The sequence below is a fragment of the Geotrypetes seraphini genome, chromosome 2, assembly GCF_902459505.1.
Source record: "Geotrypetes seraphini chromosome 2, aGeoSer1.1, whole genome shotgun sequence".
Classification (NCBI taxonomy): Eukaryota; Metazoa; Chordata; class Amphibia; order Gymnophiona; family Dermophiidae; genus Geotrypetes; species Geotrypetes seraphini.
Window position 1 is genome coordinate 522,298,422 of NC_047085.1, and position 17,750 is coordinate 522,316,171.

The 17,750-nt window shown below is 46.1% G+C and overlaps 2 protein-coding genes across 3 annotated transcripts in view; one reads left to right on the forward strand and one right to left on the reverse strand.

Annotated features, from left to right (window-relative positions):
• The window catches only part of LOC117354717 (zinc finger protein 850-like), a 948,741-nt gene that overhangs the window by 210,129 nt on the left and 720,862 nt on the right, over nucleotides 1–17,750 (forward strand). The window contains exon 1 of one of the 2 annotated variants that reach the window (XM_033932624.1): nucleotides 2,993–3,033. The exons of the other annotated variant lie outside the window; for it this stretch is intronic. The gene's annotated coding sequence lies outside the window, so the exon portion shown is untranslated. Of the gene's footprint in view, nucleotides 1–2,992; nucleotides 3,034–17,750 lie in introns of those variants that run through there. 2 annotated transcript variants of the gene reach the window in all.
• Nucleotides 1–17,750, reverse strand: part of LOC117354718 (zinc finger protein 585A-like) — a 314,357-nt gene that overhangs the window by 48,993 nt on the left and 247,614 nt on the right. The gene's annotated exons all lie outside the window — the stretch shown is intronic.

Here is a 17,750-nt window from a genome sequence, read left to right on the forward strand (position 1 = left end):
CAGCGCAGACATGAAAACTGCTGATCACGTGGAGAAGGCTTCATCTAAGGCAAGACAGTTGTTAGGTTGCATCCGCAGGAGTTTCGTCAGCCGGAAGCCTGAAGTCATAATGCCATTATACAGAACCATGGTGAGGCCTCATTTGGAATACTGTGTGCAATTCTGGAGGCCACACTACCGAAAAGATGTGCTGAGAGTAGAGTCGGTGCAACGGATGGCCACCAGGATGGTTTCGGGGCTCAAGGATCTATTGTACGAGGAAAGGCTGAAAAATTTGCGGCTGTACTCACTCGAGGAATGTAGGGAGAGAGGAGACATGATCGAGACGTTTAAATACATTACCGGCCGTATCGAGATGGAAGAAGAGATTCTCTTTCTCAAAGGACCCTCAGCCACAAGAGGGCATCCACTCAAACTCAGGGGCGGGAAATTTCATGGCGACACCAGGAAATATTTCTTCTCCGACAGAGTGGTTGATCCTTGGAACGAGCTCCCGGTGCAGGTGATCGAGGCAAACAGCATGCAAGAATTTAAGAGCAAATGGGATGCCCATGTGGGATCCCTTAGAGGGTTAAGCCAAGGGAACCTGTCACCAGGAGTGGGATCCCTAGGATAGTAGACTTGGGGGTGGGTCAGTAGAGTGGGCAGACCTGATGGGCTATGGCCCGTATCTGCCGTCATCTTCTATGTTTCTATGAATCGGTCTCGAGGAGGGCGAGGATGTCATCAGCATAAGTGTAAATTGTTTCTAGGGTGATAGATGGAAGAGTTTTAGGGAGGACATGTAGATGTTGAAAACAATAGGAGATGGAGGTGAGCCTTGCGGGACTCCCTCTACTCCCCAGGCTTCCCGGCACTGCTCCCTCCACTCCCCAGGCTTTTCTTCCTCATTCTCTTCCTGCTTTAGCACAATCTCACTTTCTGCTTCCTGGCACTGCTCCCTCCACTCCCCAAAGTAGTTTTGTTTTGGACTCGTTCAGTTTCATTTGCACAATGTGGGCCCAGGATTGGAAGCTTGTTATACAGGAGGATATGTTCTCAGAGAGGTTAGTGAGGTTCGAATCGGTCTTGAGGAGGACGAGGATGTCATCAGCATAAGTGTAAATTGTTTCTAGGGGGGATAGATGGAGGAGTTTTAGGGAGGACATGTAGATGTTGAAAAGAATAGGAGATAGAAGTGAGCTTTGCGGGACTCCCTCCACTCCCCAGGCTTCCTGGCACTGCTCCCTCCACTCCCCAGGCTTTTCTTCCTCATTCTCCTCCTGCTTTAGCACAATCTCACTTTCTGCTTCCTGGCACTGCTCCCTCCACTCCCCAAAGTAGTTTTGTTTTGGACTCGTTCAGTTTCATTTGCACAATGTGGGCCCAGGATTGGAGGCTTGTTATACAGGAGGATATGTTCTCAGAGAGGTTAGTGAGGTTCGAATCGGTTTCGAGGAGGACAAGGATGTCATCAGCATAAGTGTAAATTGTTTCTAGGGGGGATAGATGGAGGAGTTTTAGGGAGGACATGTAGATGTGGAAAAGAATAGGAGATAGAGGTGAGCCTTGCGGGACTCCACATATGGGTTTCCAGGGGGAGGATGAGGTGCCATTCATGTTGACAGTGTAAGATCGGGAACGTAGGAATTTTGAGAACCAGTCGAGGACTGTGGAATTAATGCCTATCTCAGAGAGTTGGTAAACTAGAATATCATGATGGACAACGTCAAAAGCAGCAGAAAGGTTGAATTGTAGGAGGACGGCGAACTTATTACAAGAATGAAGTTGTTGAACCTTTGAGATTAAGGAGGTCAATAGGGATTTGGTGCTGAAGTTGGGACGAAAGCCATATTGGTAAGGTAGGAGAATAGAGAATCTCTCTAAATAGGATGAGAGTTGGGTAGATATTGAAGGTGCCTCTTTGGATTAGGCCCTTCGTCAGTAGTGCAGAGACTTGAGCCAGAGACTGAAGAGATGTAAATAGGCTTTTATTAAACAAGCATATATGCTGGACTTCTGGGCAGAACTGGCTGCATAAACAGAAGACCCTGAGGATCTCGGACACAAAGGTTATATAGGGTCCTAACCAGTCCAAACCAGTCTAACCAGCTCTGGCCAAAAGGTAAGAGCAGAGAGAAAAACAAAACCATAAATCCATCCTATAGTCTATACCTCAAAGCTAGCTAACAGCAGCATCCTGTTGCCTCCTGGCCGTGCCTGGCACTAAGACAGATACATAGAACAGGCCTGCATGCATACGTGATTTCTCAGAGCAATAAAATGGAGTCACAGGTTGTTATTTGTACCAATTATAACCCACTGATCTAAAATGGAGTTTCTTCATCTACACCGTGACCCAGCTATGTCAGCTAGCTAGGGATCCTTCAGATATGATGGGCTCTAGCAACTTGGTTAGGAGAGGGATATTTGCTATTGGGCGATAGCTGGATGGTGTGGAAGGGTCTAGCAAAAAACAAAAGGAATTGACCCCAAAATATCCACTGTGTCCTTTTATCACATATCTTTCATACTCTTTGCATGCTAGATATCATTCACAGTTTCACATTTTATCACCACTACTATTCATAACTTACATGCATTCATAATGTACCCCTCATTATTTATAGGACCCCTGAAGAAGACTTTTTGTCGAAACGCGGACCGTGTTGGGTCCTGTATCCCTAGCGGACTAGGTCCTTTAAGGCTTTTATGTGGATGATTTACTTTTATGTGGATGGAATTATTTTATGTGGATGATTTTAGTGTACCTTTGGAACTTTGATACTTTCAAATAAAGTCCATTTAGGAACATCGTCACTCCACAGAGTTTTTTTGTTTTTTTCTGTGGAAGGGTCTAGGTCAGATTTCTTCAGTAGTGGGGTCAAGGCAATATGACCTGAGTGAGTTTCTGGTTTCTGTTTCAGGTGCCGGTAAAGTTGGAGGACATCACCATCTCTTTCTCCCAAGAGGAGTGGGAGTATTTAGAAGAAGGGCAGAAAGAGCTTTACAAGGAGGTGATGAAGGAGAACTATGAGATCCTGAGGTCTCTAGGTAAGGATTGCATTCTCAACAGACACAGGGGCTGAGTTACTGAAGGTCGTTTGTGACTTTTTAAATAATAATAACAATTTATATACTGCAGGACCGTGAAGTTCTATGCGGTTTACAATGATTAGAAATGTTACAGATTGAATGGAATAAACAAAATACAGACTTAGTGGTTGATAGATCTTGGGATCGTTTGTTGAGCACTAAGATTGTATAGGTTGGTTTCCTAAGTATTTCAGGAACAGATGTGTTTTTAGGCCGAGCTCTATATTCATGGAGAGGATGCGGTATATAAACTTAAGGTTTAGTTTAGTTTAGTGAATGACCAACCTGTATGACTAAAGTAGGGAAAATCCTGTTATAAATCCTGTGTTTTCGGGTAGCACTGATAGAACCTGCATTTTTGTTTAAAATACTGTGTTTTAGGTGGTATAGAGCCTATATTTCTGGTCACTTCACAACCAATCAAGTCACTTCACAACCAATCAAGATGACCTTTATTCTATGCAATCACGGTGGTGCTTTAATTCCAAGACATACTATTTGGAGGCTTAAGGCTTGCCCCATCTGTCTTCAACTTGCCAGTATTAAGGAGGAGCTCTGCAAACTTAAACAGGAATTGAATACAATTAAAGCAGCTTCCATCACTCCACAAAATCATACCAACTTACCACCTCTACCTCAAAAAATAAAACAGCCCAGGAATAAATGGGTCACAGTAGGCTCAGGAAGACTGCGACATATAACACAGAAACATCCACCTTCACTAATATTACCTCTACAGAATTCCTTCGCTCCACTAGTGCACTGCGATACTCAGGAAAACAGAAGGGAGGTGGGACTTGAACCAATGAAGGAAACTGAAGAGAACAAGAGCACCCTAAGTACAAATAAAAAAGCCAAAAACAGAAAACTATTACTGTTGGGGGATTCCATCATCAGAGGCATTAACCTTGGAACACAGGGCGAGAAGACCAAAATAGTGAAATGTCTTCCAGGATCCTCAGCTACCAGGAGTTCCAGGCAAAGGAAGAAACTAAGGATTTTAACACTGATGTTGTTATCCATCTGGGAACAAATGACCTGGCCAGCAACTCCACACTTGGCAGAAGGGCTCCGAGGTAAAATAACATTATTCGCTGATGACGCCAAACTAGGCAATGTAGTGGCCAAGAGTACAACAGACAAAAATTCAATGCCCGACAACATGATGCACGACCTACTACTACTGGAGCGCTGGTCTAGGTCCTGGCAACTCAGCTTCAATGCCAAAAAATGCAAAGTCATGCACCTGGGCAGCCAAAATCCATGCAGGACTTACACCCTAAATGGCGAGATCCTAACAAGAACTGAAGCAGAACGTGACTTAGGGGTGATCGTCAGTGAGGACATGAAGGCTGCCAATCAAGTGGAGCAAGCTTCCTCCAAAGCAAGGCAAATCATAGGTTGCATACGCAGGAGTTTCGTCAGCCGTAAGCCTGAAGTCATTATGCCATTGTATAGATCCATGGTGAGACCACACCTGGAGTACTGTGTGCAATTTTGGAGGCCGCATTACCGAAAAAATGTGCTGAGACTAGAGTCGGTCCAGAGAATGGCCACCCGAATGATCGCGGGTCTCAAGGATCTCCCGTACGAGGAAAGGCTGGATAAGTTACAGCTCTACTCATTCGAGGAACGCAGAGAGAGGGGAGACATGATCGAGACGTTCAAGTATCTCACAGGTCGCATCGAAGTGGAAGAAGATATCTTCCTTCTCAAGGGTCCCACGGCAACCAGAGGGCACCCGTGGAAAATCAGGGGAGGGAAACTGCACAGTGACACCAGGAAATTCTTTTTCACTGAAAGAGTGGTTGACCGCTGGAACAATCTTCCACTTCAGGTTATTGAGGCCAGCAGCGTGCCTGATTTTAAGGCCAAATGGGATAGTCACGTGGGATCTAGGGAGAACATTGGCTCTGCGAGCTACCAGCGTTGCCTTTGCGATCGACCGGTAGATCGCGATCGACGTTTTGGGCACCCCTGCTTAAAGTCCTAGATTTCAAATGTACAGACTTTAATGCAATGAGAGAGTACCTGAAGAAAGAGCTGTTAGGATGGGAGGACATAAGAGAAGTGGAAAGACAGTGGTCTAAGCTGAAAGGAGCGATAAAAATGGCTACGGACCTTTATGTGAAGAAAATCAATAAAAACAAGAGAAAAAGGAAGCCGATATGGTTCTCCAACCTAGTGGCTGAGAAAATAAAGGCAAAAGAGTTGGCGTTCATGAAATATAAAAAAACCCAAGAAGAGGAGAGCAGAAAGGACTACAGGGTGAAACTGAAAGAAGCCAAGAGAGAGATACGTTTGGCGAAGGCACAGGCGGAAGAACAAATGGCTAAAAATGTAAAAAAGGGAGATAAAAATTTTTTCAGATATATTAGTGAAAGGAGGAAGATAAAAAATGGAATTGCTAGGCTAAAAGATGCTGGGAACAAATATGTGGAGAGTGATGAGGAGAAAGCAAATGTGCTAAACAAATACTTCTGTTCTGTGTTCATAGAAGAAAATCCTGGAGAAGGACCGAGATTGTCTGGCAAAGTTACACGAGAAAATGGAGTAGATTCTGCGCCGTTCACGGAGGAGGGTGTTTAAGAGCAACTTGAAAAACTGAAGGTGGACAAAGCGATGGGACCAGACGGGATCCATCCCAGGATACTAAGGGAGCTCAGAGAGGTTCTGGCGAGTCCTATTAAAGACTTGTTCAACAAATCTCTGGAGACGGGAGCGATTCCTGGGGATTGGAGGAGAGCGGATGTGGTCCCTATTCATAAAAATGCTCACAGGGATGAAGCAGGAAACTACAGGCCGGTGAGCCTCACTTCAGTTGTTGGAAAAATAATGGAAGTGTTGCTGAAAGAAAGGATAGTGTACTTCCTTGAAACTAATGGGTTACAGGATCCGAGGGAACATGGCTTTACAAAAGGTAAATCGTGCCAAACGAACCTGATTGAATTTTTTGATTGGGTGACCAGAGAGCTGGATCGAGGACATAAGAACATAAGAACTGCTATCTCCGGATCAGACCTTCGGTCCATCAAGTCCGGCGATCCGCACACGCGGAGGCCCTGCCAGGTGTACACCTGGCGTAATTTATAGTCCACCATATCTTTATATGCCTCTCTTAAGGAGATATGCATCTAGTTTGCTCTTGAAGCCTAGGACGGTCGATTCCGCAATAATCTCCTCTGGGAGGGCATTCCAGGTGTCAACCACTCTCTGAGTGAAGCAGAACTTCCTGACATTAGTCCTGAATCTGTCCCCCCTTAGCTTCATTTCATGTCCTCTAGTCCGTGTCAAATTGGACAATGTAAATAATCTTCTCTGCTCTATTTTGTCGATTCCTTTCAGTATTTTGAAGGTCTCGATCATATCCCCACGCAGTCTCCTTTTCTCAAGTGAGAACAATCCTAGTGTTATAAGTCTATCCTCGTATTCCAGTTTCTCCATACCCTTCACCAGTTTTGTTGCTCGTCTCTGCACCCTCTCCAGCAGTTTTATATCCTTCTTTAGGTAGGGAGACCAATGTTGGACGCAGTATTCCAAGTGTGGTCTGACCATTGCCCTATAAAGCGGCATTATAACTTTCTCCGATCTACTCGAGATTCCTTTCTTTATCATGCCCAACATTCTATTTGCCTTCTTTGCCGCTGCCGCGCATTGTGCCGACGGCTTCAGGGTCCTATCTATCAGTATACCCAGGTCCTTTTCTTGTTCACTCTTCCCCAGAGTTGCACCTGACATTGTATACTCGTATTCCTTATTCTTATTGCCTAAATGCATTACCTTGCATTTCTCCACATTGAACTTCATCTGCCATTTCTCCGCCCATGTTTCTAACCGACACAAGTCGCTCTGGAGTTCCTCTCTATCCTCCTGCGATCTGATTGCCCGGCACAGTTTTGTATCGTCTGCAAACTTGATGATCTCACTGGATGTTCCTTCCTCCAGGTCATTGATATAAACATTAAAAAGGATCGGCCCAAGTACCGAGCCCTGGGGTACACCACTAGTCACTTTCTCCCAGTCGGAGAACTTCCCATTTATGCCCACTCTCTGCTTTCGGTTTTCCAGCCATTTTCCTATCCATCTTTGTATATCTCCCTCTATGCCATGGCTTTGTAGTTTCCTGAAAAGTCTTTCGTGTGGAACTTTGTCGAACGCTTTCTGGAAGTCCAAGTATATTATGTCCACTGGCTTCCCACTATCGATTTGCTCGTTCACGGTCTCAAAAAATTGGAGTAAATTCGTCAAACATGATTTCCCTTTCCTGAATCCATGTTGACTGGGTTTCATCAAGTCGTGTGCGTCCAAGTGCCGGACTATGCTATCTTTGATCAGTGCTTCAACCATCTTGCCGGGGACAGACGTAAGACTCACAGGCCTATAGTTGCCCGGTTCCCCTCTCGATCCTTTTTTGAAAATTGGCGTGACGTTCGCTATCCTCCAGTCGTCCGGTATCTGTCCAGTTCTGATTGTCAGGTTTGCAAGTTTTTGCAATAACTCTCCGATTTCAACCTTCAATTCCTTTAAGACTCTCGGGTGAATTCCATCCGGTCCAGGGGATTTGTCACTTTTAAGTTTGTCGATCTGATAGTATATCTGGTCTAAGTCCACTTCAACTGTGGTGAGGCTATCTTCTATTTCTCCTGCAAACACTTTCTCCGCTTCAGGTATTGTTGAGGTGTCCTCCTTCGTAAAGACGGACGCAAAGAAGGAATTTAGTTTGTCTGCGATTTGTTTATCTTCCTTGATGTACCCTTTTCTTCCCTGGTCGTCCAGGGGTCCCACTGCCTCTTTTGCAGGTTTTTTCCCTTTCACGTATCTAAAGAAGGGCTTGAAGTTTTTGGCCTCCTGGGCTATTTTTTCCTCATATTCCTGTTTTGCATCCCTCACCGCCTTGTGACATTTCTTCTGATCATCTTTATGTTTGTTCCAGGCTTCGGTTGTCTTTATGCATTTCCATTTTTTGAAAGAGTCCTTCTTTTCTTTTATGGCTTCCTTCACCTGTATGGTAAGCCATGCCGGTTCTCTTTTGCTCTTTGTTCTCCGATCTTTGGGAATCCTCGGAATGTAGAAATCTTGTGCTTCTGTGATAGTATTTTTCAGTAGGGACCATGCCTGATCTACCGTTTCAAGTTTGTCCACCATCTTCTCGAGTCGTTTTTCTACCATGGCTCTCATGCGATCGTATTTACCCTTTTTAAAGTTTAAGGTGGTGGTTAAGGTTTTGGCATGTTTCCCTTTCCCGATGTCAAGTTTAAAGTTAATTACATTGTGATCACTCGTTCCCAGTGGAACCTTGACTTCCACTTCTGTTATCGGTCCCGTGAGGCCATTTAGGACCAAGTCCAAGGTGGCGTTGCCTCTTGTCGGCTCTTTTACCATTTGTTCCAGGAAGCAATCCCCTAGCACCTCCAGGAACTTGGCCTCCTTGCCGCAGTTGGAGGTTGCTAGTTTCCAGTCTATCCCTGGGAAATTGAAGTCTCCCAATATAATTACATTGCCTGTCTTGCATTCTTGTTTGATTTCCTCCATCATTTCTGAGTCAGTTTCCTCCGCCTGTCCTGGGGGATGATAGTAAAGGCCAATTTTCGTATCTGCGCCATATTGACCAGGAATTTTGATCCAGAGTGACTCAAGCTTCTCTTTCATTTCTGTTGTAACCATTTCAGCAGAATCTATTTCCTCCTTAACATATAGAGCAATACCTCCACCTTTCTGCCCTACTCGATCTCTTCTATACAGTTTGTATCCCTGTAGTACTGTGTCCCATTTGTTTTCTTCATTCCACCATGTTTCTGTTATGCCAATGATATCCAATATGTCATGTCTTGCTATTGTCTCTAGTTCCCCCATTTTGTTACCTAGACTTCTAGCATTCGTATACATACATCTAAGTTCCCTTCGTGTTACCTTTTTGGACCTTCTACTCTTGGCCAGTCCTATAGTTTCAATTACGGTATTCTTTACTGCTCCTGTGTTATCACCCTTGTTTGCTGTGTGGTCATCCCCTCCTGTGTCTGAGTTGTCCCTTCCTGCTTTTTCTCCCTTATTGGCTGTGAGGTCGTCTTCTCTTGTGTAGGAGTAGTAGTCCTTGGCTTCTTCGTCGGGGCATCCCGCTATCCGTGCCATCGACCAGTGGTCGACTGTCGGCTTTCCCCTATGTTTCAGTTTAAAGCCTTCTCGATTGCCTTCTTCATGTTGCCTGCCAAAACTCTTGCTCCTTCCTTGTTGAGGTGTAGTCCGTCCCTTCTGTAGTACTTGCTTTTTCCCCAGAACGCCGTCCAGTTGCGCACGAAGTCGAAGCCTTCTTCTTCGCACCATCGTCTCATCCAGGCGTTGATTACTTGCAATTCCCCTTGTCTCTTTCCATCCGCTCTTGGTACTGCTAGATGTAATTTACTTGGATTTCAGCAAAGCCTTTGATACAGTTCCTCATAGGAGGCTGTTGAACAAACTTGAAGGGCTGAAGTTAGGACCCAAAGTGGTGAACTGGGTCAGAAACTGGCTGTCGGACAGACGCCAGAGGGTGGTGGTTAATGGAAGTCGCTCGAAGGAAGGAAAGGTGACTAGTGGAGTCCCTCAGGGTTCGGTGCTGGGGCCAATCCTGTTCAATATGTATGTAAGTGACATTGCTGAAGGGTTAGAAGGAAAAGTGTGCCTTTTTGCAGATGATACCAAGATTTGTAACAGAGTAGACACCGAAGAGGGAGTGGAAAATATGAAAAAGGATCTGCAAAAGTTAGAGGAATGGTCTAATGCCTGGCAACTAAAATTCAATGCAAAGAAAAGCAGAGTAATGCACACCGAAGAGGGAGTGGAAAATATGAAAAAGGATCTGCAAAAGTTAGAGGAATGGTCTAATGCCTGGCAACTAAAATTCAATGCAAAGAAATGCAGAGTAATGCATTTGGGGATTAATAATAGGAAGGAACCGTATATGCTGGGAGGAGAGAAGCTGATATGCACGGACGGGGAGAGGGACCTTAGGGTGATAGTGTCCGAAGATCTAAAGGCGAAAAAACAGTGTGATAAGGCAGTGGCTGCTGCCAGAAGGATTCTGGGCTGTATAAAGAGAGGCGTAGTCAGTAGAAGGAAGAAGGTGTTGATGCCTCTGTACAGGTCATTGGTGAGGCCCCACTTGGAGTATTGTGTTCAGTTTTGGAGACCGTATCTGGCGAAAGACGTAAGAAGACTTGAGGCGGTCCAGAGGAGGGCGACGAAAATGATAGGAGGCTTGCGCCAGAAGACGTATGAGGAGAGACTGGAAGCCCTGAATATGTATACCCTAGAGGAAAGGAGAGACAGGGGAGATATGATTCAGACGTTCAAATACTTAAAGGGTATTAACGTAGAACAAAATCTTTTCCAGAGAAAGGAAAATGGTAAAACCAGAGGACATAATTTGAGGTTGAGGGGTGGTAGATTCAGGGGCAATGTTAGGAAATTCTACTTTACGGAGAGGGTGGTGGATGCCTGGAATGTGCTCCCGAGAGAGGTGGTGGAGAGTAAAACTGTGACTGAGTTCAAAGAAGCGTGGGATGAACACAGAAGATTTAGAATCAGAAAATAATATTAAAGATTGAACTAGGCCAGTTACTGGGCAGACTTGTACAGTCTGTGTCTGTGTATGGCCGTTTGGAGGAGGATGGGCAGGGGAGGGCTTCAATGGCTGGGAGGGTGTAGATGGGCTGGAGTAAGTCTTAACAGAGATTTCGTCAGTTGGAACCCAAGCACAGTACCGGGTAAAGCTTTGGATTCTCGCCCAGAAATAGCTAAGAATAAAAAAAAAAAAAATTTAAATTGAATCAAGTTGGGCAGACTGGATGGACCATTCGGGTCTTTATCTGCCGTCATCTACTATGTTACTATGACCCTCTGTTCCATCTTTGGATCTGAATCTGGTTCTGTCAATTCTGGTGCACTCACGTTTTGAACCGTTGGGCGACTGTTCTTTGAAAGACCTTACTCTTAAAGTGGTCTTCTTGGTGGCCATTACTTCTGCTAGACCTGTTTCTGAGCTGCAGGCTTTCTCTTGTAGATCTCCCTTCCTGGCGTTTTCTAGAGAGCGGTTTGTATTGTGGCCTTTTCCTTCTTTTCTGCCAAAGTTTCTCCTTTTCATGTTAATCAGTCAGTGATCCTCCCGGTGTTCGGTAAAGCAGCTGCGCAAGTTGGATGTCTATCGGGTCCTTCGCTCTTATGTGCAGAGGACCCAGGAGATCAGGAAATGAGATAATCTCTTTGTCCTTCTAGCGGGTCCTCGTAAGGGGGATGACGCTTCCAAGGCTACCATTGCACAATGAATCAAGGTGTCATGAGCAGTCACCTCAGAACAACCCAGAGAATAGCTGGCTTGAGACAAGGGAGCTCAGCTGGGTTGAGTGCTAATCGGCACTAAGGAAAATATTAGAGGAAATGCAATTCTGGACTTAATTCTAAATGGCCTGCGAGGACCAGCATAAGATGTAGAAGGGACGCTGGGAAGCAGTGATCACAATATGATCCGCTTTGATCTGGACACAGGGGAGAAACATCGGTCCAAAACGACAGCCACGGCACTGAACTTCTGAAAAGGGAATTACGAAGGGATGAGACTCATGGTAGGGAAGAAGATTAAGAAGATGATAAGCACTGTAAAAACGCTAGAGCAAGCTTGATCCCTTTTTAAGGACACAGTCACCGAGGCGCAAAATATATATATACCACGTATCAACAAGGGATCCAAGAGGAAAAAGAACAAAGAACCGGCGTGGCTCACTGTAGAGGTGAAGGAAGCGATCAGAGACAAGAAAACTTCATTTAAGGAATGGAAAAGGTCAAGAACGGATGAAAACTGGAACAAGCACAAACAACATCAATGCGGGTGCCATAAGGCGGTAAAAGGGGCCAAAAGAGACTACGAGGAAAAAATAGCCAAGGAGGCGAAGAACTTCAAGCCATTCTTTCGATATATTAAGGGGAAACGACCCGCAAAGGAAGTGGTGGGACCGTTGGATGACCATGGAATAAAGGGAGCACTAAAGGAGGACAAAGCAATCGCTGACAAACTGAACACATTTTTTGCATCTGTATTTACCGAAGAAGATGTACACAGCATATATGCTGGAAACGAAGACGGAAAGCTGACAGGATTGACGGTCAGTCTAGAGGAGGTATGTAGGCAGATTGATAAGCTTAAGAGCAATAAATCCCCGGGACCGGATGGTATCCATCAGAGGGTCATCAAGGAACTGAAACATAGAAACATAGAATATGACGGCAGAAAAGGGCTGTAGCCCATCAAGTCTGCCCACGCTAATGACCCACCCCCAGACTTCACCCGGCTAGAGATCCCACATACATATCCCATTTCTTTTTGAAATCGAGCACGCTGCTGGCATTAATCACCTGCAATGGAAGTTCATTCCAATGATCGACTACCATTTCAGTGAAGAAATACTTCCTGGTGTCGCCATGAAATTGCCCACCTTTGATTTTCAGCGGATGACCTCTTGTGGTTGAAGGTCCTTTAAGAAAGAAGATATCTTCTTCCACCTCGATGCGGCCCGTGATATATTTAAAAGTCTCAATCATGTCCCCCCTCTCTCTACGTTCCTCGAGCGAGTATAGTTGCAGTTTATTCAGTCTTTCCTCATATGGGAGGTTCTTGAGTCCCGAGACCATCCTGGTGGTAATTCGCTGAACCGACTCGATTCTCCGCACATCTTTTTGATAATGTGGTCTCCAGAATTGAACACAATATTCAAGATGAGGTCTCACCATGGATCTGTACAGGGGCATTATGACTTCGGGCCTCCGGCTGACGAAACCTCTACGGATGCATCCCACCATTTGTCTAGCCTTGGATGCAGCTTTCTCCACCTGCTTGGCAGTTTTCATATCTGCACTAATGATTACTCCCAAATCACGTTCTTCCCTAGTCCTAGCTAAGGTCTCACCATTCAGAGTGTAAGTTCTGCATGGGTTTTTGCTGCCAAGGTGCATGACCTTACATTTTTTGGCATTAAAGCCCAGCTGCCAAGTCGAGGACCAATGTTCCAATAAGAGCAGGTCCTGCTCCATACTGTCGGGTAAGGTGCTGTTATCTACTATGTTGCATAGTTTGGCGTCGTCGGCGAATAGTGTTATTTTACCTTGAAGCCCTTGAGTCAGGTCTCTTATGTATATTTTGAAAAGGATCGGTCCCAAGACCGATCCCTGTGGCACTCCACTGGTCACCTCCGATGTATTGGAGGGAGTACCATTAACCACCACCCTCTGGATTCTACCGCTTAACCAGTCATTGACCCATGTCGTCAATATCACTCCCAATCCCATCGAAGTCATCTTGCTCAACAATCTGCGGTGCGGGACGCTATCAAAAGCTTTGCTGAAGTCCAAGTACACGACGTCTAGAGACTTCCCCATATCCAGTTTCCTTGTAACCCAGTCAAAGAAGCTGATCAGATTGGATTGACAGGACCTTCCCTTTGTGAATCCATGCTGCTGGGGATCCTGTAGATTCTCCTCGGTCAGGATCGTATCTAATTCTTGTTTAATAAGTCTTTCCATGAGTTTGCTCACTATTGAGGTGAGACTGACCGGTCTGTAATTCGCAGCCTCCGTTCTGCAACCTTTCTTGTGCAATGGAATGACGTTAGCTGTTTTCCAGTCCATGGGGACTTTTCCGGTACTTAGGGAAAGATTGAACAGCACGGATAGCGGTTCCGCCAGGGACTATAGCTGAATTGCTTCAACTAATAGCCAATCTGTCGATCAAATCGGGAAAGATTCCGGAACACTGAAAGGTGGTGAATGTTACACCGATCTTCAAGTAAGGTTCTAGGGGAGATCCGGGGAACTACAAACCGGTGAGTCTGACCTCAGTACCGGGAAAGATGGTAGAGTCACTGATAAAGGACAGCATCATTGATCACCTTGACGGAAACGGGCTGATGAGGACCAGTCAGCACGGTTTTAGCAAAGGCAGATTGTGTTTGACGAACTTGTTGCACTTCTTTGAGGGAGTAAACAGACAGATAGACAAGGGCGATCCAGTCGACATTGTATATCTGGATTTTCAGAAGGTGTTCGACAAGGTTCCGCATGAACGACTACTTCGGCAAATTGCAAGCCATGGAATTGAGGGTGAAATACTCACGTGGATTAAAAACTGGCTGGAGCATAGGAAACAGAGAGTGGGGGTAAATGGACAATACTCGGACTGGAAGAGCGTCACCAGTGAGGTGCCGCAGGGCTCGGTGCTTGGACCCGTGCTCTTTAACATATTTATAAATGATCTGGACATAGGTACGACGAGCAAGGTGATTAAATTTGCGGATGATACGAAGTTATTCAGAGTAGTAAAGACGCAGAGGGATTGCGAAGATCTGCAATGTGACATAATCAAGCTCGAGGAATGGGCATCAACATGGCAGATGAGGTTCAACGTGGATAAGTGTAAAGTGATGCATTTCGGTAACAAAAATCTCATGCACGAATACAGGATGTCCGGGGCGGTACTTGGAGAGACCTCCCAGGAAAGGGACTTGGGAGTTCTGATTGACAAGTCGATGAAGCTGTGCACACAATGTGCGGTGGCAGCAAAAAGGGCAAACAGAATGCAAGGAATGATAAAGATAGGGATCATGAACAGATCAGAGAAGGTTATCATGCCGCTGTACCGGGCCATGGTACGCCCTCACCTGGAGTACTGCGTCCAGCACTAGTCGCCGTACATGAAGAAGGACACGGTACTACTCGAAAGGGTCCAGAGAAGAGCGACTAAGATGGTTAAGGGGCTGGAGGAGCTGCCATACAGCGAAAGATTAGAGAAATAGGGCCTCTTCTCTCTCGAACAGAGGAGATTGAGAGGGGACATGATCGAAACATTCAAGGTACTGAAGGGGATAGACTTATAAAATAAGGACAGGTTGTTCACCCTCTCCAAGTTAGGGAGAACGAGAGGGCACTCTCTAAAGTTGAAAGGGGATAGATTCCGTACAAATGTAAGGAAGTTCTTCTTCATCCAGAGAGTTGGAACGCTCTTCCAGAGGCTGTTATAGGGTAAAACACCCTCCAAGGATTCAAGACAAAATTAGACAAGTTTCTGCTGAACAAGAACGTGCGCTGGTAGGGCTAGTCTCAGTTAGGGTGCTGGTCTTAGACCAGAGGGCCGCCGCGTGAGCGGACTGCCGGGCATGATGGACCACTGGTCTGACTCAGCAGTGGCAGTTCTTATGTTCTTAATGACACGGTGGATGTTACCGTGGGTACAGGAACAAGGCCATTCACCGCCTTGTGGAGCAGTAGAAATGGTAGAAATGGTATGTCGAGAAAACAAACGAGGGGGTGGCCTAGCGATTCTAGTAAAAAACAATCTCAACATAAAAGTGCTACACAAACAATCGACCCCTCACTTAGACCTCCTTGCATGCCAACTATCCGACAACACACTCACAGGCACCTTGAACTGTCTACTATGCTACATCACTCCAGGAAAATGGAACACCTCAAAACATGATCTTGAAGAATTCATATTCCAGAACTCTCTATCCTCCTCATACAACTTGCTCCTAGGAGACATTACCGTATTTTCACGCATATAACGCGCGCGTTATACGCGTTTTTACCTACCGCGCATACCCCTCGCGCGTTAAATGCGTGAGCGCGGTATACAAAAGTTTTAAAACATAGTTCCCACCCCGCCCGACGCTCGATTCACCCCCCCAGCAGGACCGCTCGCACCCCCACCCCGAACGACCGCTCGCACGCGCTCCCACCCGCACCCGCATCCACGATCTGAGCAAGAGGGAGCCCAAGCCCTCTTGCCCGGCCGACTCCCCGACGTCCGATACATCCCCCCCCCCCGGCAGGACCACTCGCACCCCCACCCCGAAGGACCGCCGACTTCCCGACAATATCGGGCCAGAAGGGAGCCCAAACCCTCCTGGCCACGGCGACCCCCTAACCCCACCCCGCACTACATTACGGGCAGGAGGGATCCCAGGCCCTCCTGCCCTCGACGCACACCCCCCTCCCCCCCAACGACCGCCCCCCCCAAGAACCTCCGACCGCCCCCCCAGCCGACCCGCGATCCCCCTGGCGACCCCCACGACCTCCCCACCCCCCTTCCCCGTACCTTTGGTAGTTGGCCGGACAGACGGGAGCCAAACCCGCCTGTCCGGCAGGCAGCCAACGAAGGAATGAGGCCGGATTGGCCCATCCATCCTAAAGCTCCGCCTACTGGTGGGGCCTAAGGTGCGTGGGCCAATCAGAATAGGCCCTGGAGCCTTAGGTCCCACCTGGGGGCGCGGCCTGAGGCACATGGGCCCAACCCCGATACAAAAACACTCTTCAACTTAGTAAAAAAACTTACAGACACAAACCCATACCTTGCCACTCAAGGCAACAAAACTCCAACAGCTTCCCAACTAGCTGACCATTTCAAACTCAAGATCATCAAAATCAGAACTACCTTCAACAACTCAACTACCATACTCAACGAGTTAATAACTACCCCCACAACAGAAGAAGCCATAACAGGCATGGGCCACCTTCCCAACTCTACAATGGCCTGAACTGAACCGACTATATAAAAAATACAGCCACACCTCATGCGACTTGAACTACTGCCCATCGTATCTACTCACAAATACCTCCCCTAAATTCAAAACCAGCCTCATGCAGTGGATACAAAGCACTCTCATAGAAGGCCAATTCCCACAAGATCTAGGAGAGATCATAATCACACCCATACTGAAAGACCAAAAAGGTCCTGTAGACACACCTACCAACTATAGACCGATCGCTTCGATCCCACTCTATGTCAAGCTGATTGAAGGACTTGTGGCTCAATACCTCTCTAACTACTTAGCTGACCACAATATACTTCACTCATCCCAATCAGGATTTAGATCTTACCACAGCATGGAAACACTACTAGCAACACTACTGGACATAGCCCGACAACACCTCAGTAAAGGTCACAGGATCCTAATTATCCAACTAGATCTCTCTGCAGCCTTTGATCTAGTTGATCATACCATACTACTCCAGATACTTGATGCAATAGGGATCTCAGGGGTGGTGTACAACTGGTTCCAAGGATACCTTAAAACAAGAACTTACAGAGTTAAGATAAACGATACGAAATCCAACACATGGTCTAATCCATGTGGAGTCCCTCAGGGATCTCCACTTTCACCCATTCTATTCAACCTCTACATCTCTTCCCTTGGTACCACTCTAGACAACCTAAATGTAACATCCTTCAGTTATGCAGACGACATAACTATCCTCCTCCCCTTCGAAACCCAAGACAACTCCGCAACTGGACACTTGGAAACAATACTGGACGAAGTAGAAAAATGGATGACAAACCACAAATTAAAACTAAACTCGGACAAAACCAAATTCTTAATGCTTGAAACGGACAAAATCCCATCCATAACAGACCTGGAAATTAAAACTATCAAATACCCAATCCAGACCTCCCTCAAAATCCTGGGAGTGCTGATAGATAGATGCTGCACTATGCAGACTCAAATCAACAAAACTACCCAAAAAGCATTCTTCACAATGCGCAACTTAAGAAAAATAAGGAAATTCTTTGACAAAGAACACTACAGGATCATTGTACAATCCCTGGTACTAGGACTTGTGGACTACTGCAATATCCTATATCTACCATGTCCTAC